Genomic DNA, 22,805 nt, shown 5'->3' on the forward strand with positions numbered 1-22,805 from the left:
GGATGGGTGGCGGAGTTTAACAGGGTTAGAGGAAGCTAGTAGGCCCTGCAAAACTGCAGTGGCAATGCCAGCTCTAGACTTAGAGTATAGGGGTAAGTGATAGTGCCTGGTGAAGGTGCGCACTGAACTCCAAGATGCAGCTTCCAGAATATCCTTGGTTGGTACCCCCCTCAGAAAGGCTGTAGATGTAGCTGCAGCCCTGGTGGAATGGGACCTAATGCTAGTAGGAACCGGTTTTCCATAGTGAGTGTAGCAGGAACGTATACAATGTCCTATCCATTTTGAAATGGTCTGTTTAGAGATGGCTTTTCCTTGTGATGCTGTAGCGTAGGATACAAAGAGCTGGTCAGATTTTCTGAAAGCCTTAGCTCTATCCAAGTAGTAACATAGTTGCCTGTGAATGTCCAAGGTGTGCAGTTCTGGGGGTTTGGGAAAAAGGTGGGTAAATGAATGGCTTGGTTTAGGGCCACACTGGATACCACCTTTGGCATAAAGGAGGGGTTAGTTCGTAAAGAGACTCTGTCTTGATGGAAAATGAGGAAAGGCTCCACTGCCATTAGTGCCTGTAGCTCTGAGACTCTTCTGGCTGAAGTTATTGCTAGCAGCAGGACAATTTTCCATGATAGAAACTTTAAATCAGTTGAGAAAGCTGGTTCAAAAGGCGGCAGTGTACGTTTTTCCAGAACAAAGTTGAGATCCCAAGTTGGTGTTGGTGCTCTCCTGGGCGGTCTTATGTTCTTGGCCCCTCTGAGGTACTGTCTTAGGAGTGGATGTGAAAATAAAGGAGGATCCGTGTTGTAGTGATCTGAAATTGCTGAGGCGTGGATCTTAATAGATGAAAAGGAAAGTCCTTTGTGTAACATTTCAGTTAAATATTGTAGAATCTGAGGAATGTCTGGCTGTAGAGGGTTTTGGTCTTTAGCCTGGTTCCAGGCGCAAAATCTTTTCCATTTGTCTGAATACGTTTACTGGGCCTCCTGGCCTCCAGAATGACATCCATAACAGCTTTAGATAGAGGAGTAGGCTGGTTGTTTAGGTGATTTGCCATGCATCCAGATTTAAAGTCTTCAGCTGGCTGTGCAGAATCTAAGTGTTTTGCTGGGTGAGAAGGTGAGGAATTTATGGTAAAATCCATGGTGGGCCATGGGCCATGTTCCTTAGTATTGGGTACCAGTGCTGGCATGGCCAGTCTGGAGCAATGAGTATCATTTGTGGCTTCTCTAATCGGACTTTCAGCAGCACCTTTGCTAGAAGAGGCAGTGGAGGAAAGGCATACACTGTCAGTGTTTTCCAACTGAATGTGAGGGCATCCACTTTCCAAGCTTGTGGGTGGAATGTCCTTGTGCAAAATTTTTGAAGTTGGTAGTTTTGGGGGTTGGCAAACAGATCTATGTCTGGGCGTCCCCATTTTTGAGTTATCATTGCAAATACTTGTGGATACAGTTTCCACTCGTGGGGATCCATAATGTTTCTGCTTAGGTCGTCTGCCAATATGTTTTTCTTTCCTGGCAGGAATTGTGCTTGTAATTGAACTTGGTAAGTCAGTGCTGTGCTCCACAAGGTCATTGCTTGCCTGCATAGAGGGTAGGAGTGTGTACCCCCCCCCTTGCTTGTTTATGCTCGTTTGGGCGGCACAGTGGTGCTGTGGTTAACATTGTCGCCTCACAGCAAGAGGTTCTCCGGTTCGATTCTCGGCTAGGGTGCCTTCTGTGTGGAGTTTGCATGATCTCCCTGTGTTCACGTGGGTTTCCTCCAGGTACTCCTATTTCCTCCCACATCCAAAGACATGCATCTGGAGCGTTTCTCCCCAGGCCACCGCTGAAAAGAGGCTCTGTGGAACCTAATCGGACATTCCCGGTCAACAAATGTTATAAAAAAAAAAAAAAAAAAAATTGTACCACATTACTGTGGTATTGTCTGTCTTTATTATTAGCTGTCCTGGGTGTAAGAGGTCCTTGAAAGCTGTCAGGGCATTCTGTACAGCTAGCATTTCCTTTTGATTGATGTGCAGATGCCTTTGATTTGTAGTCCATTTGCTTTGAATGCACTGTCCTGCCATGTGTGCCCCCCAGGCATAGTCCGATGCATCTGTTATTGCTTGCCTGGCTGTGGGTAAGGTAAAAGGCTGACCCTTGTTGAGGTGATATGCCTGTGCCCACCATAGAAACTCCTGTTGAAGGCAGGGAATGAGTGGTATTGTTTCCAAGATGTGGCTGTGTTGAGACCATATGCTTTTCAGGTACCATTGTAATTTCCTCATATGCAGTTTTGCAAATGGTATTAGTAGAATGCAAGATGCCATGAATCCCAAGGCTTGCAGAATTTTTCTTGCAGGGAGTTGGGTCTTTGTTGCCATTATTTTGAAGTATTGAGACAGATGTTGTTGCTTGTCTGGCGTGAGATAAGCCATCTGGGCCGTTGTATTCAAGCTGGCACCCAGGAATATTATGTTCTGTGAGGGCACTAGTTTTGATTTCTTTTCGTTTGCTGTGTACCCTAGGCAACTTAGAAGGTGTTTGACAAATGCCAGATGTTGTAAGAGAATGTCCTTGCTTTCTGCTTGAATAAGGCAGTCGTCCAAGTATGGGTATATTTGAACTCCTCTTTGTCTGCAGTATGCGATTACTGGTGCAGGCATTTTGTGAAGACTCTGGGCGCAGTAGATAAGCCAAAGGGCAGTGCAGAGAATTGATAATGGGTTGAACCTGCAATGAAACGGAGGTATCTTCTGCAATTTTGTCTGATAGGGACATGCAGGTATGCCTCCTTGAGGTCCAACGTTACTAGCCAAGCCTCCTTGCCCAACATGGGAAGAAGCTACTGTAGTGTTATAGCATCTTGAATTTGGGTACTTGCAAATAGGTGTTTAAGACTGAAAGGTCCAGAATGGGTCTCCATGCTTTGTCCTTTCTGTGGACTAGAAAGAGCCTTGAGTAAAATCCTTATCCTTGCTCCTGTGGAGGTACCTTTTGAATGGCTCTCATGTCCATGAGGGCTGTCATTTGTTTTTGTGCCTCTGCCCATTGATTTGGTGGCAGGTTTGGCATTCCTTTTATCCTTGGCAAGGTGTGAAAGTGGAATCTGTATCCTTGAGAGACAATGTCTAGGACCCATTTGTCTTTTGTGATGATGTGCCAGTTTGTCTGCAAAAAGTGCTAATTTTCCTCCCAAGGGAGCTGTCAAGAGAGTTTTGCTTGGCAGTTTGAGGGTAAAGTCATTGTTTTTGTCTTCTAGTAGTTTGGGGCCTGTCTTCTCCTCCTTTCTGGGAAGTGGCACCCCACTGGCGAGGTTTGTAAGGGCCTTGTGACTGACCTCTGCCCCTTTGTCGTCTGTATTTGCCCCTCTGTGGTCTGTCAGAAGCTGGAAAGGACCAATTTTTTGTTAGCCAATTTCTGCTGAAACGAGGGGGTTGTACCTGTAAAACACCTTGACTGTCTGCATAGACTTTGCCTTATCCTCCATTTTCTTTAAAACCTCTTCAGCTTTGACACCAAATAAGACATTCTGTTGTAAAGGTGCATCTAATAATTTTGCTTTAACATGATCAAGCAGGGTTTGTTCTTTTAACCAAGCATGTCTACGTATGACAGACCCAGTCACAGCTGCTCTACATGAAGCTTCCAAAGAATCAAATCCACATTGTAAAGTATGTTTGCCCACCTGTTCAGCTGCATGCAACAGATCCTGCATTTCCTTGAATTCAGACTGTTCAGAATGCGTGCTCATCTTTTGTTTTAATTGAGACGGTAGGAATTGCTGATATTTCAGCATGTGAAACTGACAATTTATTGCTCTCATAGCAAGAGTAGCCGAGGTGTATACCTTCTTTCTCCACCTGTCTAGTGCTCTGGAGTCCCTTTCAGAGGGTACAGGATTTTTAGCCATAGAAGCCTTAGCCCCTTTGGGACCTTGAGAAATTGTTTCTGGGTCAGCAACAGGGCTTTTATACAGGAATTTGTGTGAGTCAGGTACTCTGTAGTATCTGTCTGGTTTGGCTGGAGCAGGATGTAGAGTCTGGATTTAGACTAGATTCTAAGTAAACATCATCCACAATGTCTAAAACTGGAGGGATAGCAAGTGGTTTGTGCTGGGGAAGTAGAAGGAACTCTCGGAGCCTTTTCTTTGAGTAGGAGTAGCCCTGGCCTTCCCAGTGGAAATGTTCCCTCATGGTATGTAAAGTTTCCCCTAAGGAATAGTCTTCAGGGGGAGATGCTGAGGGGATAGAGTCTTCAGCATCAGAATCTTCATAAGTGGGAAGGGGGTAATCCTGGTCCTCAGAGGAGTCTTAGGAAATTGAAACCTGGTCAGAAGAGGCATAATCCTCTTCTCGTCTTGGCCTTTTGTCTGGAGGGGGTTGGGAACCCCTGATTAGGGTAATCAAATCTTCAGCCATCTTAAGCATCTGTTTCTTAGGCATGGGGCCTTGAACTGGAGACTGATGTACAGTCTTTTTAGGTTTAAATGGAGTTTTAAGCTGAGCATACTATTTAATGGTGAGTGTAGTCGGTCTGAAGACACCTTCTGAAGCCGAAGGTGTTTCCACTGCACCGGGTTCTGCTTCTGCTTAGGTGTTAGTAGGGCCTAATGAAGATGGCTGCGTAGGCCTAGTAGTCTCTGTTTGAGAATCTGAAGCCGTCTGGGGCTCCAATTCTGCGGTCGTCAGGGGCTGCGTAGGCGCCTCACTGAAAACTGGAGAACCGGCGACAGGCCCAGCAGAGGCCTCGGAGTCTGGCCTGGTTCTTGGCTGTCTGTCCCTATCTTTGCGTTTTTTATGCATGCCAGTCGTCTGTTGCTCCGACGGCATGGTATAATTAAATTTCCTACCGAAGTAGTGTTGTGCGAAATCAAAAAGACGCTTGATAGTACGTTTATTGAACCTAGCACAAAACAGACAACCAGTGACGTCATGGTCTGGGCCTAGGCAAGGAATACAATAAGAATGACCAGTGACGTCATGGTCTGGGCCTAGGCAAGGAATACAATAAGAATGGAAGTCCTTATGAGGTGTTTGCTTCCCACAAGACATGCAATTGTTAACTTTTTCTGAGATCGGTCTGAGGCAAGAAAAGGTTCCCCAATGGGGTACTTAGCTTTACTGAAGACTTCGGACTGAAATTCGATTCGAAAATCTCAGGTGTCGGCCAACCGGCACTTGCGAACTGCTTCTGCTTCGGGCACCGCGCGGCAAGAAAGACTGAAGAAAATGGCGTTGGATGCCTCTTGTATACCCCTGGCGCACTGATGTCAGGGAAGACAGCAACCGATGCCGGACCAAGACTTTGGAACTCAGGCCGACTGCGGGACCGCCTGATGGCAGGATAACCCAAGTGTGATGACTGCAGCAGGGTACACGATGAACATCTGGGAAAGAACCCAGAGACTTTTTAAACCATATTTTCTTCCCACTACGCTGGCTCCTTGAAAAGGCCTCTGAGGGGGACAAAATGCAGGTAAGTGTATCCTTTACTGACCGTCCAAAGAGTGAAGAGCCATGAAAGGGGGCATTTGTAAAGCCTCAACCAGGCATGTCTCCTTAGGGCTATGCCTGGTCCGGCTGTTTGTGAGGTACCTTTTGCAGTGTTGGAAATCAACCTCATTGATGAGTTAGCTAAAGATGCGAGAGTCGACAATTGGGGAGAGACTTTACTAATGTCCTTTGACATGCACTCAGAGACAGAACTGGTAACCTCCATGCACTCAGAGACAGAACTGGTAACCTCCATGCACTCAGAGACAGAACTGGTAACCTCCTTGACCAGATCTCTTTGAAGATGCAAAAAGTGTGTCAAACAGCTTAGCGCTCTCAGCAAAAAAGTTGCTGAGGTGTATACATGCTTTCCATGTCTATCAAAGGCCCAGGACTCATTGTTCAGGGGATGGACAAAGGAACCCTGCTCTGCTAGCTCATTCTTTGTGGCTGCTGACACTATGATGGCATCAACTAGAATACCTTTACTCCAGTGGGGGAGATCTGATGGAGGACTCGAGAATTTTGTCAGCACACTTGGAAATAGGCTACACGGCATCAGGTTCCTTCCAAGCCTGGGGGTGGACCAAATCAATAAGCTTGTCCACTTGGTAGGCACAACCAAGATGCAGATGGGCCCATCCTGAATGTCTCCAGAAACACCGATTCTTCAGAAGGTTGGGCAGACCATCTACCCTTGCGCTTTAGGATCTTTAGGATATCTCCTAAGGAGATATCATCAGGTGTTGATCAAGAATTCCCTTCTCCCTCATTGAGATCGGTGTCTTCTGTCAAAGACTCCAAAAGGGAGTTGACATGCTTCCTCTTGGACGTCTTCTTCTGATGCACCTCCTCTTTGGGGAAACTCAAGGGAAGACTCGAAAGAGGAAAGAGCCCCTACTACAGTGGGGGGGGGGGTTGGAGGATGTCCTGGACGGGCTGACCTGGGACAGGATAAATGGGACCAAGGCTCAGACCAAATGAGGACTACATAGGTTCAGGAGGAAGAGGAGATACATTTCTGGGTCTGGAGAATGCCCCTTCTGTTACCTGGAAAACAGACAAACCCTGAGATCCACCCCCCCTTCACCTCAGAGCCAAAGCAATAGAAAAGAAGATACCACTCCACATTCACGGCCTCCAGACATCACTGAACTCAAACTGTCAACGAACCAACCATGTCTGAGCAGAGTCCACCCCAACCACCCCTGGAGCCAGCACAGATCTCTTAGGTCAGAGACCCACCTGATCAGACACTATCAGAGCCGAGCCAGTCTGAGACACTGCCAGATTAGAGGAAAGCAGTATACTCAGCTCAGACGGCTCTCTCTCAGGACATCTGAATCCTGGGGTTTGGAAGTGGACTGTTAGATTGGATGAGGAATCTCAAGAAATGGAGATGGTCTCATAGATACAAGATGAGGAGAGGGTAACAGCTCTATCTTTATCTGAGCCTTGAGCAAGTTCTGCATCATCCTGTCCATGTCGGAGCGGGGCAGCCTAGAAGACACCGAGGAATGGATAGACCTCATAGAGGAACAGATTTCTCTTGCTTCAGCGTATGGCTCAGAGACCTCTGCTCAGATAAGGTGAACTCTGAACGAAACCCCCCCCGCCCCGACGAATCCAAAGACAACCTAGGAGGTGTGCTATTTGGATCAGAGGTAGGTCAGATCTGAGAAGGCTCAACTTTGGGAGTGAACAGTGCTGGCTCTGAAGTACTACTCTGATCCAAAGGAGACCTGGCCTTCCTTGGATCTGATGACGACGGATCCATCAAATTTCTTTTCTTTTCCAGAACTGGAGTAGAAGCCCTTAAAGAGACTGGAGGTACCCTTTTCTTTAGCTCCTTCGAAGCACCTGGCTTTGCAGAGTCTTGGCTCGATGAAGGCAATAGTCTTAAGAATTAACTTATTGCAGCGATCCACTAAAGCACCAGGGATAAAGGTTGCACACACCTCACATTACTGCTCCAAATGAGCAGCACCCAAACAGTACACACACTTGCTGTGAGTGTCTGAATGAGGAATGTTGTGCCCACAAGAGACCTACCTCTTAAAACCGATAGGCTTGTCCACCATTGAGCATGCCCACCCACACATGCACAGTAAAGCAAAAACCCATGCGCACACAACCACAGCAGCTACTGAGAAGCAGTAGACCAGCAAGAAACCACTCACACCACAACAGTAGCTGCTGAAAGGCAGTAGTAAGCAGCTTTAACATAAAGGAATGTTAGTGAGGAAGGAAGGACATAGGCCAATAGCTATATGGGAGAGAAAAACGAGGGAGGCAGAAAAAACACAGCCCTAACACTCAAAGAACTCTGAAGAGAGGGAGAAGAGGAATAGAAAGGGGTATAATAGAGTTTAGGCAGGAAATAAGGCAAAAAAAAAAACCCATATGAAAAAGATACAGTAATAGCACTTAACTGAAGAATTAGCTCAAGATCAGCATCTCCACATCTGTCCAGATCCGAGTAGCTGGGGGAGCTGCAGGGCATTATGTGAGTGGAAGGAGCTCAAGATTAGTAGCATCTGTCTTTTGGAACAACCGGCTCGCATCTGTTATCAGATCCAAGGACCCAATGGTGAGGAATAATGAAATGGACAACATCAGATCCATATTTTTGTGGACATAAGATTAAGTATTTAGTGCATGGATTAAAATGGCTGCTGAAGAGACTAAACCATAAAATACAAAAATTAAGAAATGGGAAACTTATTTGTGGATATGGTTACCAAGATACAAAAACAATAAAAATGTTTTTAGTCTTGCATATGGGTCAGGAATACTTTTATCAACCCGAGGAGAAGTTGTAGACAATAAAGAACTGAAGGAATTTTTCTGGAACGGAAAGAGTAAGAATTAATTGGGATAAGTAGATTCTTCCAATAGAAAAAGTGGTTTGGATTTACCAGATATGAAGGGATATTTCAGCAGAAGGTTATAATTCAAAGTGGAAATGGATGATGATGCAGCAAGGGGAAAATTCAAAAAACAGAGTTGGATTTTTGATGCAGATCCTTAAGGAGAACAACCACAATACAGACTATTATATTCATGAAGTAGCAGAAAGTATTCTAAGAAACAAGCCAACATGAGAATGGAGAAATATTTTTGCCAATAGGGGTTGACTACAAGTATGGGTATAGAAAATAGGCAAGGGCGGAGGAATTTAATGGAGAAACCTGGCAAAGGATCAAAGACATTGGGAGCAACTAAATCATGCATGAATGGTAAGAGTGGGATAAGGCCAAGAAGACAGTTTTGACTGCAAGCTGGGCGTGGTCATCAATTACCCAAGTGATGTGGACATCCTCCAAGAAGGTTTCACCCAAACAAATGACTGGTGCCAGAAACATGGCCTCAAGCAGAATGGCAAAAAATGCATCATCATCCCCTTTGGGGAGAGTGACATCCCCACATATCACGATAATAACAACATCCTAAGCACGCAATCAGTCACGAGGATTTGGGCACCCAGGTTGATAGCAACCTGACTTTTGACAACCATGTTGCTGCCATTGTAAAGAAAGCTTTTGACATGGCCCACCTCATAAATAAGGGCATCTCTCATTCAAGGACAAGGAGGTCATAACATCCCTGTATTCTTCCCATACAAGGCCAATTACGGAGTACAACGGCCCCTTCGGCATGTACCTCACAAAGCACATGCAGCAGCTGGGGAGACCACAGATGTTCTTCACCAAGAGAATCCAGGGCCTCAAACATCTGCCCTACACAGATAGGCTAAACGCCCTACTCCTCTACTCATTTCTATCCCTCTACTCAGTTTCATACAGACTCCTCAGAGGGGACATCTGTCTGGCACACAAAGCAATCTCGGACTCCACCCTGATGGACTGCTGCATATCCACAAGTCAAGCTCCACTCGAGTAACCCACACACTCGACCTCAACCTGGTCTCAGACATCAAAAGGACTTGTTGGTGGGACAGATGTGCATCCCAGAGACTCTCCCATCTGTGGAATAGACTCCCTCTCCACATCAGTACCTCTTTATCCCTTTTTAAGTCTAACCTACATAACTGTATGGGAAACAAGAACTACACCTCTGGGATTCCACCCGTGCCCCTGCTGGACAGGGGATTTGGCTGTTGACTTGTCTAAACATGGGCTAAACTCTGGGCTAGGCTTATAAGAGCCTTAGGGCCAATAGTCTAGTAACTTCCTATGAATGCAAGCTACAGACTGCCTTCCCTATCAAGGTACTGACAAAGAAAAGGGATAGGGGAATTTTAAGTGAAAGGCCTGCTCTCATAGAAGTTTTATTGCATGATAACTATAACAATCAATCTGAGTGTTAGAAAAGATTGGGAAGACAGACTGAAAAACAATTCAAAATAAAATGATGGGAAGATATATGTATGGCTCCCAAGTATATAATCAAGGCCAGAATGTTTAGGACCTTTCCTTGGAAGTATTTTCATAGGTATTTTTATACCCCAAGCAGACTTCAAAGCATTTTTCCTCAAGCAGAATAGCAAATGCTGGAGGTTTCATGCTGAAGAAACAGGTTACTGGGAACACATGTTTTAGGAGTATGATGAATTGGTAGACTTTAAAAGTTCCATACAGAACACACTAACAGAAATATTGGGTGAGAACATGGCTGTAAGTAAGAAAATGAGAAGTTATGTACCTACCATAACGTTCCATGTTAGTTGTCTTCTCTCGCCTTCTTTCTTGCTTGATGGGTTCGGAGCCGATCCTCGGCTCCGACTCGGCACTTGCTAAGCTCGAGAGTCACTTTTACCAGCTCGAGGCAGCCCCATATCCCATGATGCAAGGCGGTAAGTACCCAGATCTCGTTTGATGACAAAAGGGCAATAGCACCTAGCATAATAACTTCCCAAAGGAAGAAAGGAGAGAAAAAACCTGCAGGATGGTAGAAGGACCAGCTCTGTATGGTCTTCAAGTATAACTCCTTGTAGAGAAAGGTCTGTCCAGGCCTGGGGAAGGAGGGAGGGTCAAGAAAGAAGGCGAGAGAAGACAACTAACATGGAACGTTATGGTAGGTACATAACTTCTCAATGTTAAGTTGTCAATCTCGCCTTCATTCTTGCTTAATGGGACCGTCCTAGCACCTCTATCCTGGGTGGCTCAATGGAACAGACTCTTGAGAACTGTAGAGCCAAAGCTGGCTCTGTCCCTGGAGGCCAAATCCAATTTGTAATGGGAAACAAATGTATGAGGAGTGGCCCAAGTGGCTGCTGCACAAATAGTGTCTAAAGGAAGTCTAGCTTGAAAGGCTGTAGAAGTAGCTAAGCTTCTGGTTGAATGTGCTTTTGGTTTCGAGCACAGCTGTTTTCCCTGAGCCGATAAATTTCAGAGATGACAGAAGAAAGCCATCTAGACAAGGTCACTTTTGAGACAGGAAGGCCTTTCTTGTTATCAGCATAGGAAACAAAGAGTTGATCGATTTCCTGAATTGTTTTGTTCTGTCCAAATAATATCTGAGTTGGTGGTGGACATCAAGATAATGTAATTTTTGGATCTGTTTGAATAGTTTGAAAAATACAGGAGATCAATGGCTTGATTCAAATTAGTCTTTGAGGCGACCTTAGGCAAAAAGGTCGGATTAGTTCTCAATGATACTCTGTCTTTGTGGAAGACCAAATAGGGGGGGAACAGATAGAGCATGAAGTTCAGACACCCTCCTAGCTGATGTAATAGCAACCAGGAATAAAGTCTTCCATGAAAGAAATTTCAGGGAACAAGAAACAGCTGGCTCGAAGGGGAAGAATCAAGGATGTCAGCACTAAATTTAGGTCCCATTGAGGAGGAGGACTCCTGACTGGAGGCTTCAGGAGGAAAATTCCTTTCAAGAAGGCTTTACAAAGCCTGTGGGACATAATGTTGTGATCTGCGAACCCGACATGAAAGTTCGAGATAGCAGCCAACTGAACTTTGACTGTGGAAGAAGAGGAGCCATGAAAAATCTCCGCTAAGAAATCCAAAACTGCTTGAACTGGAGCAGTGAAGGGATCAATATTCTTGGCTTTAGCCCAACAAGAAAAACGTTTCCATTTGCTAGTATAAATCCTCCTGGTAGAGGATTTTAAGCTACTATGATGTCTCTAACAGGGTTAGAGATCATAGGAAGCCTGGCTAAGGAAGGAAGTGGAGCAACCATGCTGTGAGGTTGAGAGAAGGGATAGACCGGTGCAGCTGACCGGATTGGTGAATCAGAAGATCTGGCACTGGGTCCAGATGCCACGGCTGCACCAAAAGGTGATGATGAAGGAACGGAAACCAAATTTGTCGAAGCCAATAAGGAGCAATGAGAATCAATTTGGCTCTCAAAACGGTTGCTTTCTGGATAACTTGAGGGATCAGAGGAAATGGAGGAAAGGCATAAAGAAGTCCCTGGGGCCAATCCTGGGTCAGAGCGTCTCTGGGGGGATGGCCTGGCAGTGGGAAGAGAGAGAAGAAGTCTGGGCATTTGCTGTTTTGGGGAGCAGCAAAAAGATCGCAACATGGGCGACCCCATTCCAGAAAAATCTCTTCCACTATAGATTGTTTGAGAGACCACTCGTGAGGCATGAGAATAGCTCTGCTCAATCTGTCCACTAAAATGTTGGTTTTCCCAGGGATATGCATTGCTACCAGAAACCGATGAGAGGAGATCGCCCATTGCCAAAGTCTGAGCGCTTCTCGACACAAGGGGTAGGACTTGGTTCCGCCCTGTTTGTTGATATACCAAACTACAGACATGTTGTCTGTGTGGACTGCAATTGTCCCTAAGGGAAGAAAGTCGTTGAGGCCTTGCAACGTTAAAAGCACTGCTCTCATCTCTAGGACATTTATGTGCAGGTGGTATTCAAAGGTTGCCACCATGAACCATCCTGCCCTGATAATGCACCCCCCACCCGATCAGGGAGGCATCCGTAGCGACAGTGGCTACCGGGGATGGGGGTACAAAGTGTCTGCCTTGGTGAATCTGGGGAGAAGTGATCCACCAAGCAAGATGATTCTTGCAAATCTGTGTCACCAGTATTTGGTGACGTGGAAGTTGTTGGTAAGACCACTGAGTGAACAACATCCATTGAAGAAGGTGCATATAGAAGCGAGCCAGGGGAAGAAGGGTAATGGCCGCAGCCATGAGGCCTAACACCTTTAGAACCATTCTGGCCTGTACCTTCTTGTTGGCTAGAATGATCCTGACGTGACTTTGAATGTCTGAGATTCTTTGATCTGTAAGGGTAGCTGACATCCGAACAGTGTTTAAGTTTGCGCCTATAAAAGTAATAGACTGGCAGGGCAATAAGGAGGATTTTTCGGAGTTGATCGAGATGCCCAATTGAGAACAAAGATTTATTGTGTAATCCCTGGCTTGAAGAAGCTGATGCCTGGTGGTGGCTGAAAGGAGCCAGTCGTCGAGATACGGAAACACCTGGAATCCTTGACGTCTCAGGTGAGCCGTGACCACTGCCATACATTTGGTGAACACTCTGGGGGCTGTAGTGAGACCAAAGGGCAGGGCTCTGAACTGGAAATGACTGGACCCCAGCCGAAAGCGGAGAAATCTCCTGGAGCATCTGTGAATTTTTATGTGATAGCACGCATCCTGAAGATCTATTGAGCACATCCAGTTGTCCTTCTGTAAGAAGGGCAGAATTGACTGAAGAGTGACCATTGAATCTTGTCTTCCTCACAGACTTGTTAAGTCTGCTGAGATCCAATATTGGTCTCCAGTCTCCCATCTTTTGGGGACCAAAAGAACCTTGAGTAGATTCCGGCTCTGAATGATCTGTTGTAACTGGCTGAATGGCTCTTTTTGCAGTAGTTTTAAGACTTCTAACTCTGCAATTTCCCTTGACCGGGTGGTACATCTGGAAGGGAATTTGAGTGATAGAAAGGACTTTCCTCGAAGAAATTTTGTAACCCTCGGATATGATCGACTGTACCCATCTGTCTTGAGTGAGGGAATGCCAGGCTTCTGGGTACAGCGATAGTCTTCCCCCGACTGCCTCCAAGGATGGACAGCGGGCAACACCTCAGGGATGCTGAAAGGGCTTGTCAGAGAGAGGCTCTCTGCTTCCCTGGTTTTGTGGACCCCTCTGCCTCTAGAGCTGCCTGTTATTGTTACCCCTCTGCCTCTAGGGGTAAACTGACCACGTGAATCCGGCGTGACTCATTGGGATTTGCGGAACCACATTTTGCCACCCTTCTGCCCTTTGGGGTAAGGTCTAGAAGGGGTGGAAAACGGACCCGGCAGAAAGAGTCTTGCCGTCCTGCTCACACCTGGTCAACGTTTCCTTCACTTGAGGGCCAAACAAAGCTGACCCATCAAAGGGAGAGTTTGTGAAGGACGCCTTAAAGGGATCTGCAATTACAGAGCCGCATCCAGGCTTGCGTCTAAGAGCCACACCTGTACCTGCGGCCCTACTCCCATCTGCAGCATATATCAGTCGCATGGAGGAGTTAGCAATAGAATTAAGGGTTCCTAGCTGCGAAGCAATTTTTCCTTGAGCCCCTGCAGCTGTAGGATCCTGTACTACTTCACCTAGCTCCTTAAGGATATCCCTGGAGTCTGGTGAAATGACATAGGTAGTTCAGCGAACGATAGCAAAGGTCGCTGAAGAGAACATCCACTTACCATACCTATCCATGGTCCTAGAGTCCTTATTAGGAGGATGGACAGCGGAAGGATCTGCAAGTTCCTTCTTAGTGGCAGCCACCACCATGGCATCAGCAGGGACACCTTCGTGAGGAATTACTTGTCCGACGGGCAGTAATAAATTTAGAAGGCCTCCTAGGGACTGGCTCTACAGAGTCAGGAGCAGCCCACGCTTCGAGCAATAACCTGCATAAGGGGGTCGAAGGGGAGACACCCAGGAGGTGGAGGGCGAGATCCAAATGCCTCCAGGTATACCGACTCATCCTCAGAGGGATTATTGGTGGCCAGTTTCCCCTCTGTCTAAGGAGTTCTAGGATGTCTGAAAAGAGACATCCTCAGAGGGGATCTTGGGGATCCCTCTGACTCATCTAAGTCAGTATCTGAAGTGATAGACTCGGGAGTCTACGTTTCCTCTTACAGGTCCTCTTTCGCGGAGGATCTCCTGACTGATCAGGAGAATCGGAAGAGGGTTCTTCCCAGTGGGGAAACCTGAGGCGGAGGATCTCTGGGTCCGGGAGCAAGAGAAGTGGCAGAGATATCGACAGGCACCATAGAGGGAGGAGCTAGGGAACAGACTGCTGGCTGAGTCCAGTGGCCAGCACACTCTTCATCACCTGAAGGCTCCTCCCAGGGAGGTCCGAGAGAACCCGTTCAAGAACCAGGAACCCAGGACCCACCGAAGGGAAGGCTCCGAGGCAGATGTCGGAGCCGAGCTCACCAAGGCCGAGGCCCCAAGGGGAAGAGTGGGGTCGGACAAGGGATGCCACTCACCCCTCGGAGGAGACCAGGAAGCCCGACCACCGAATCCCTCTAAGGAAGGTCTCAAGAGGAGATAAGAGTAGAGGCTGAAGGAGCAGAAGGGGGTATCTGTCCCTCAGCCGTAGCAGAAACCATTCCAAGACTCCAACTCCAAACTCTGGGGTAGAGTCAAGGAGGAACTGCAATGGGGTGTGGACTAATAGTAGTCTGTTGAGACGGACTATGTAGCATCTGGGCCAGTGCCTGTGCACTCTCTAAATCATGGTCAGAAAGCCTGGATGACCTGGATGATTGGCTCCGATGGCTCCGTTCGAGAGGAGAAGCCGAGCCGAGTATCGGCTCCAAGGACGGGACCTAGATCTCTTCCTCGAAGGAACCATTGGAGCCGGCGAAACCATGGAAGCTGTCGGAGCACAACTTTTCGCACCGACAGAAAGTTTCGATGCATCGGCTCCGGAGCCGATACAGACATAAAGTAAGGGTGTCGGAACCGTCGGGCGCCGACACGCCTGAGCCACATGGTGATCGGAACCAATCGGAGCCGACACGAAGTGGAACCAGAATCGGCACCGATAGCCATCGGTGCCGAAGGTTTGTGCAAACCAGAATCGGCTCCAGCGAGCCGATCTCGACTCTGAAAGAGTCGGAGCCGAGGCCGCAGGCTTGGACACAGAAGCCTGGGCCTTGGAAGACTTAGAAGTCTTAGATGGAGCCGACTTAGCCGGAGGGCCCTCCGGCAAGTAAACCCCTCAAAATCAGCTTATTCCTCCTTTCCTGCAGGACTCTCTGGCTAAAAGAATGACAAATCGCACAGGAGTCCTGCAGGTGGAGAGGTCCCAGGCAGTATAAGCAAGAAGTGTGACCGTCTGTCAGAGACATCTTCTGACAGCACGAGTCACACTTCTTAAAGCCTGAGACCCTTTCCTTAGACATGGTGTAAAAAACACACACACACAACACCTGTCCAAGAAAAATTACAATCTCAAAAATGAGAAAAAAACTATTCTCTCACACACACACACACCCTAACAAGGGGGGGGGGGTGGGATGGGAGAAGGCCTGACTAAAAACTTTAAAGGAGAGAGGGAATTTTAGTCAGAAAAGGAGTAAAACTAGTGTAAAACTATTAAATTTAAGTTTAAAATTAACTTTAAACTGAAAAAGGGGCAAAAGCAGTAGTGTATAAATCACTTACCAGGAGCTGGTAAAAGGAGGAACTCATCAGCTAAGCGAGAACAGATCTGGGTACTTACCACCTTGCATCATGGGATATGGGGCTGCCTCGAGCTGGTAAAAGTGACTCTCGAGCTTAGCAAGTGCCGAGTCGGAGCAGAGGATCGGCTCCGAACCCATCAAGCAAGAATGAAGGCGAGATTGACAACTTAACATTGAGCTGGTAACTGAATGTCCTAGATATAGCAAGATTAATTCTGTTGGCTGCCAAAAAAGCAGTTACTAGAAAATGGAAATCTACATCAACTGTATTTGAGGTATTGGCTATTATAAAGAGAGGAAAAAATGGAAGAATATTTAGAAAAGGGAAAGAGCAAATTACACAGAAGGAAATTGAAATTGTGGGGACAATATATGCATAATAATGTTCAGGAGAAGTAAGGTTTAAGGGAAGACAAGAATTCAGCAATTTTTTTGTAATGCTTGACTGATGATAGCAAAGAAAATATATGTGATGCATATTATATGTAAATAGATAAATGTTAAAATGGTTTGTTTCCTTTAACGTACATTTGCCTATCTCAAGTGATAATTTAGTAAAGGTGTTTTAAAAAAGGCTGCTCAGACAAGGGATTGAAGAACTATAATTTCATAGCAGCTGTACAATGCTATGGTATACATCTTCTGAAACAATGCTGAAAACATGAGCTGTGATGTACTGCAACACCTGCCACTCTGCCCCAATACTGCTCACAAGACAGAATGCCACTTTTACTAGTATCTGCAAATTAGTATCTGCAAATGATGAGAAAACAGGAGTGGCTGAGACAAGTAATCAAAACAAGGGAATCTTCAACGAAGACACCACCAAAAACATTAATACAACCCAGAAATTTCTACAACCAAAAGATTTCATAAAAAGGGTTTCTGTCACAACCACTGACCAAATTCTTTTTCCAGGAATACATTGACATAAGTGACAAGCTAACAAATGACCTTCATGGCCTCACTACATCCAAGACTGCTTTAAAACAGCACTTAACCAGTGTATGCTGCTTTGTCACTGCCAACTCTAACTAAAAGTTCCTAGCATGAAGAGATTTCATTACATCTTCACCATCAACAGTACAGTTGTGTACACTTACCATAAATGTAGATGTTAGAGTGTTATTCACTGTTGCAGTCATTACATTTGGGTAATCTGCTGGCAGGTTGCCCTCAGTCGGCCTGAATTCCAAAGTCTTGGGTCCTGCGTCAGTTGCTGTTTCCTCTTCCATGACGTCAGGTCATCAAGGGTATAAAACAGGCAGCCAACGCCATTTTCTTTAGTTTTTCTTGCCCCAGATGTCAGGTGCCCCCCAAAAGGGTAGTGTATATCTATATGAATACACTCAAACATCTACATTTATGGTAATTGTACACAACTGTACTATGTTCTTTGTGTTTCACTATTGCACTCATTACATTTGGGTAGAATCCCAAAGCTATGGATGGGAGGCTGGAGCTGAACTGCATTAAGGTTGACTATAAGGCCCTGCAGAACTGCAGTGGCAAAGCCTGCCCTGGACTTACAGTAGAGGCAAATGATAATGTTTGTAAAAGTGTGAACAGAACTCCAAGTAGCAGCCTCTAGAATGTCTTTGGTTGGTACCCCTCTGAGAAAGGCTGCTGATGTAGCTGCAGCCCTGGTGGAATGATACCTAATGCCCTTGGGCACCGGTTTGCCATGGTGTAAGTAGCAGAAACGTATGCAGTGGCTTATCCACTTTGAAATAGTATGTTTTGAAATAGCCTTTCCCTCTGATCCTGCAGCAAATGTCACTAGTAACTGCTCAGTTTTTCTTAGAGCTTTAGTAATGCTCAAGAAGAATCTTAGGTGTCTGTGTACGTCCCAAGGAATGCGGAATCCACTCCCCCTTGTTCTGTGGATTTGGATAAAAAGTTGGCAGATGAATAGCTTGGTTAAGGACCACACTGGAAACCACCCTAGGCATAAATAAAGGATTGGTCTTGAGGGACACCCTGTCTGGCTAAAATATGATAAAAGGCTCCACAGCCATGAGGGCCTGTAGCTCTGAGACCCTTCTTGCTGAAGTAATTGCCAGCAGCAGAGCCGTTTTCCATAAGAACTTTAGATCTGCAGTAGCAGCTGGTTCAAATGGAGGCAGGGTGAGCTTTTCCAACACATAACTGAGGTCCCATGCACGAATTGGTGATCTTCTGGGAGGCCTTACATTTTGATGAGAAAAGACTGGTGGCTCTGTGTTGTAATGAGCCGAGATGGCAGAGGCATGGATTTTTATTGATGAAAAAGATAGGCCTTTGTCAAGCATCTCAGTCAAGTATTGTAAAATCTGAGGAATATTTGGCTCCACCGGGTCAGTTCTTTGTGCTTGGTTCCAAGCACAGAACCTCTTCCCTTTTTCAGCATAAGATTTTCTAGTACTAGGCCTTCTGGCTTCCAAAATAACATCCATCCCAGCTTTACTGAGAGGTGTTGTTTGAATAACTACATGATCAGCCATGCTGCCAGGTTCACTGTTTGGAGCCGATTGTGCAGGATCTGATTGTTTTGCTGAGACAGTAAGTGAGGTATTTGAGGCAAGTACCAAGCTGGGAATTGAGACATATTCCTTAGGATTGGATACCAGTATTGGCGGGGCCAGTCCGGGGCAATTAGTATAACCTTTGGTTTTTCTTGTCTGACCTTTAGTAGGACCTTGGGAAGAAGAGGCAGAAGAGGAAAGGCGTAAAATGATAGGGTTTTTCCAACTGAAGGATAGGACGTCCACTTTCCATGCTTGTCTGTGATAAGTCCTTGTGCAGAATTTTTCCAGTTGATAATTCTGGGGAGAGGCAAATAGGTCTATGTCCAGGCTCCCACATTTCTTTATCATGCTGAAGACTTGTGGATCTAGTTTCCACTAGTGAGGGTCCATAAGGTTTCTGCTTAAATCATCTGCTAGAGTATTTTGCTTTCCTGGCAGGAATTGAGCTTGAAGATGTACTTGGTAAGTCAAGGCTGTGTCCCAGAGTGCCATGGTTAGTCTGAAAAGAGGGTATGAGTGCGTGCCCCCCCTGCTTGTTTATGTACCACATAACTGTGGTGTTGCCAGTCTATCAGTAGTTGTCCTGGATGAAGTAAGTCCTTGAAGGCTGTCAGGGCATTTTGAACAGCTAACATCTCTTTTTGGTTGATATGCAGGTGCATTTGTTTTGGGCTCCTTATGTCCTGAATGCATCTTCCCACCAGGTGGGCCCCCCATGTAGAATCTGATGCATCTGTTGTTAAGGTTTGGCTGGCAGGGGGTAGAGTGAAAGCCCGTCCCATGTTTTGGTGACATGCCTTTGCCCACCATAGAAACTCCTGTTGTAGGCAGAGAATAAGTGGAATCACTGTTTCCAAACTGTGACAATGTTGACTCCATAAACTTTTTAGGTACCACTGTAGCTTCCTCATATGTAATCTTGCATATGGAATCAGTAGAATGCAGGATGCCATGAACCCCAAAGCCTGCAGAGTTTGTCTTGCAGATAAATGGTTTTTTGTTGCCATCAGTTTGAAGTAGTCAGTTGCCTTTGTTTGTTTGGCGTGAGGAAAGCCATCTGGGCAGTTTTTTTCAAGCTTGCACCCAGGAATGTTATCATTTGAGAGGGTACCAGTTGTGACTGCTTTTCATTTATTGTGTAGTTAGAAGCCTTTTCACAAATGCCAGATGCTGAAGAAGAATGTCCTTGTTCTCTGCTTGAATGAGACACTCATCCAAGTAAGGATAGATCTGTATACTTCTTTGTCTGCAAAATGCAATTACTGGTGCCAGGCACTTTGTAAAGACCCTTGGCACAGTAGATTAGCCAAAGGGCAGTGCAGAGAATTGGTAATGCATAAATCCAGCCTTGAAACGGAGGTATCTTCTGCACAATTCCCTTACTGGGATAGGCAGGTATGCCTCTTCTAGGTCTAATGTCACCAGCCAAGCGTTCTTGCCCAGCATGGGCAGAAGCTGCTGCAAAGTTAGCATTTTGAATTTTGGAATGTCCAGGTATGTGTTCAGAACTGATAAATCCAGTATTGGGCGCCAGGCCTTGTCTTTTCTGGGTACCAAGAACAGTCTTGAATAAAACCCTTGTCCTTTTTCCTGTTCTGGTACTGGCTGGATTGCCCTCATATCCATGAGGGACGTAACTTGTTTCTGCGCCTCTGCCCATTGATTTTTTTTGGCAGGTCTGGCCAACCATTTGCAATTGGCAAAGTGTGGAAGTGGAATCTGTATTCCTGAGATACTATGTTTAACACCCACTTGTCCTGGGTTATCAACTGCCAATTTTGAGCATAAAGTGCTAATTTTCCCCCTAAGGGTGCTGCCAAGTGCTTGGTGATGGTAGAGGGAAGTCATTGAGACTTTTTACTGTAGGGTTGCGCTTTATTTCCTCCAGATTTGGAGGTAGAAGCACCCCATTGCTTTGACCTGTAAGAATCCTGTGACTGGTATCTAGAACCTTTAGGGCACCTGGATTTGCCCCGTTGAGATGTCGGACACAGGAAAGGACCAATTTTTTGTAGGCCAGTGTCTACTGAATCTTGGTGGCTGCACTTGTAAGAAGTCTTTTACAGTTTGCATAGACTTAGCTTTGTCTTCCATTTTCTTTAAAACCTCTTCTGCCTTAATACCAAACAGAGTATCATGCTGTAAAGGTGCATCCAGCAATTTAGCTTTAACATGATCAGGCAAATTTTGCTCTTTTAGCCAGGCATGCCTCCTAATCACAGATCCAGTAACTGTGGCCCTGCAGGAGGCCTCTAAGGAATCAAAACCACATTGCGAAGTATGCTTTCCAACTTGTTCTGCTGCATGCAATAATTCCTGCAATTCTTTATTTTCTGCGCATTCAGAAATCAACATCATTTTCTGTTTCAGTAATCCCATAACATATTGTTGATACTTGAGCATATGAAACTGGCAGTTTAAGACCCTTATTGCCAAGGTTGCAGATGTATAAATCTTCTTTCCCCATCTATCCATTGCCCTGGAATCTCTGTCAGAGGGGGTAGGATTTTTTGCTGTTGAGGCCTTAAACACCTTTTGGACCCTGTGAAATAGTTTCAGGGTCAGCAGCAGGGTTTCTAAATAAAAATGTGTGTGTCAGGAACCCTGCAATATCTGTCTGGCTTGCTAGGAACCGGAAGTAAGGAGTCAAGCCTGACTCCGAAAACACATCATCCACAATGTCTAAAACAGGAGGTATGGCTAAAGGCCTATGCTGAGGGAGAAGGAAATCCCTGAACCTCTTTTTTGATTGAGAAATCTTGACTCTCCCAGTGAAAATGCTCTCTCAAGTATGCAAGGTTTCTCCAAAGGAATAATCTTCAGGAGGAGATGCAGATGGGATAGATTCCTCTGCATCAGAATCCTCATAGGGTGGTATAGATAATTCCTGATCAGAAGAGGAATCAGAAGAAATAGAAACCTGATCTGAAGATTCATAATCAGTTTCTTGCCTAGGCCTCTTATCAGGAGGGGGGGGTGGGAACCCCTGATCACGGTAATTAGGTCTTCAGCCATTTTGATCATCTGCTTTTTGGGCATACAGGCCTGTGCACATGGCTCATGCGTCAGTTTTTTAGCTTTAGAAGTTGCTTTTGACTTTGAAGATGGCATCGGTTTTATATAAAAATGTTGTGGCCTGAATACACCCTCAGAAGCCGGTGCCTGCTCAGTGGCTCCGGACCCATGTGAGGGAGAGACATCCGCGGGTACAATACTTTGAGAATCTCGTGGTGTGCCGGACTCCACATGGGTCTCGGTAGGGACCTGAGACTCGAATGTAGCGGGTATCAGGGGCTACGAAAGCCCCTGAGTACCGGCGAACCGGCGACTGGCTTAGGAGAAGCTTCGTCATCGGTTTTGGACCTCGACGGTCTGTCTCTGTCCTTTTCTTTGCATTTTTTGTGTACTCCGGTAGTCTGATTGTTATCCAATGACATTTCAGGATAGTTAAATCGTTTCCAAAATATTTTGAGGCAAAGATATACCGACGCTTAATAGTGCGTTAGTTAAATCTAGCACAAAACCGACAGCTAGGCACGTTATGATCAGGGCCTAGGCAAGGAATACAGTATAAATGGAAATCCTTATGAGGTATTTGCTTCCCACAAGTAATGCAATTAACTTTTACTGACATCAGTATGGAGCAAGAAAAAAGTTTCCCCAACGGGGTACTTAGCTTTAGTGAAGACTTCGGTTCTGAAACTAGAATTCGAAAATTTCAGGAGTTGGCCAACCGGCACTTGTGAACTGCTTCTGCTTCGGGGCACCGCACAGCAAGAAAGACTAAAGAAAATGGCATCGGCTGCCTGTTTTATACCCCTGACGTCATGGAAGATGAGACAGCAACCGACGCAGGACCCAAGACTTTGATATTCAGGCCGACTGAGGGCAACCTGCCAGCAGATTACCCCAAATTTAATGACTGCAACAGTGAAACACTAAGAACATCCTGTGTTATGATTTTTAGTTCGCTTCCATACCCACATGAAGAAGTCACTTAGTATATGTGGTTTATGAACACCAACACTGCTTATTTCACCCTGCAGCTCATTCCTTTTGAGCACTCTGCTTACTATAACCACTTGTGCTTAAAAGAAAATACCCAGTCGCCAATTTATTCATTCATTCATGTGCTCATTTGTTAACCAGGGTAGAGCACTAATTCAGCTACTGCTTATCACTTTGAAAATCTTGATTTATTAAATGCTTTA

General features: G+C 45.8%; 1 protein-coding gene across 1 annotated transcript in view; it reads right to left on the reverse strand.

Annotated features, from left to right (window-relative positions):
- The window catches only part of UROD (uroporphyrinogen decarboxylase), a 517,137-nt gene that overhangs the window by 335,276 nt on the left and 159,056 nt on the right, over positions 1-22,805 (reverse strand). The window lies entirely within an intron of this gene.

This window comes from Protopterus annectens, chromosome 10.part0 (assembly GCF_019279795.1).
Source record: "Protopterus annectens isolate FY-2018-M chromosome 10.part0, PAN1.0, whole genome shotgun sequence".
Taxonomy (NCBI): domain Eukaryota; kingdom Metazoa; phylum Chordata; order Ceratodontiformes; family Protopteridae; genus Protopterus; species Protopterus annectens.